General features: G+C 31.3%; 1 protein-coding gene across 1 annotated transcript in view; it reads left to right on the top strand.

The window, feature by feature from the left end:
* The first annotated feature begins 8 nt into the window (after window positions 1-8).
* The window catches only part of LOC107464779 (protein Brevis radix-like 2), a 4,197-nt gene continuing 3,732 nt past the window's right edge, over window positions 9-473 (top strand). The window contains exon 1 of the mRNA XM_052253686.1: window positions 9-236. The gene's annotated coding sequence lies outside the window, so the exon portion shown is untranslated. The remainder of the gene's footprint in view (window positions 237-473) is intronic.

Genomic DNA, 473 nt, shown 5'->3' with positions numbered 1-473 from the left:
AATCCATTAATGAGTCTCTATGTCTATATATAATGCAGACACACCATAACACGTTACATTACACACAGCACTCGCATAGTCATACTTAATAGTACTCTCCAAATCCAAACCTCTAACGACACCTCACTCTGCCAAACTTCACTGTAACTCATTACACACCAAACCAACTAAGATCAACACAACTTATTATTATTGTTATTATTAAATTAGCGTTGAAGCTCAAATCTCTCAAATGGGTGAGTCATTTATGTATTTGTGTTTCTATTATTTCTGCTTTATGTTTGTTACTCGTGCTTCTTGTTTTCTAACTTGCACGCCATGTGTTTGTTTTTTTGTTTAGTTCTGTGGAGAGTTAAGACAGAGAGTCAGAGAGAGAATCAAAGTTTTTACTTCAGTCATTAAAATAATTTGAAATAAATTAAGAAATATTTTATTTTATTTTATTTTGCTTAAAGCTTTTTGATCCAAAATCT

The sequence above is a fragment of the Arachis duranensis genome, chromosome 9 (genome assembly GCF_000817695.3).
Source record: "Arachis duranensis cultivar V14167 chromosome 9, aradu.V14167.gnm2.J7QH, whole genome shotgun sequence".
NCBI classification, from domain to species: domain Eukaryota; kingdom Viridiplantae; phylum Streptophyta; class Magnoliopsida; order Fabales; family Fabaceae; genus Arachis; species Arachis duranensis.
The sequence above is the reverse complement of the archived record's forward strand: the minus strand, read 5'-3'. Positions and strand labels throughout refer to the sequence as shown.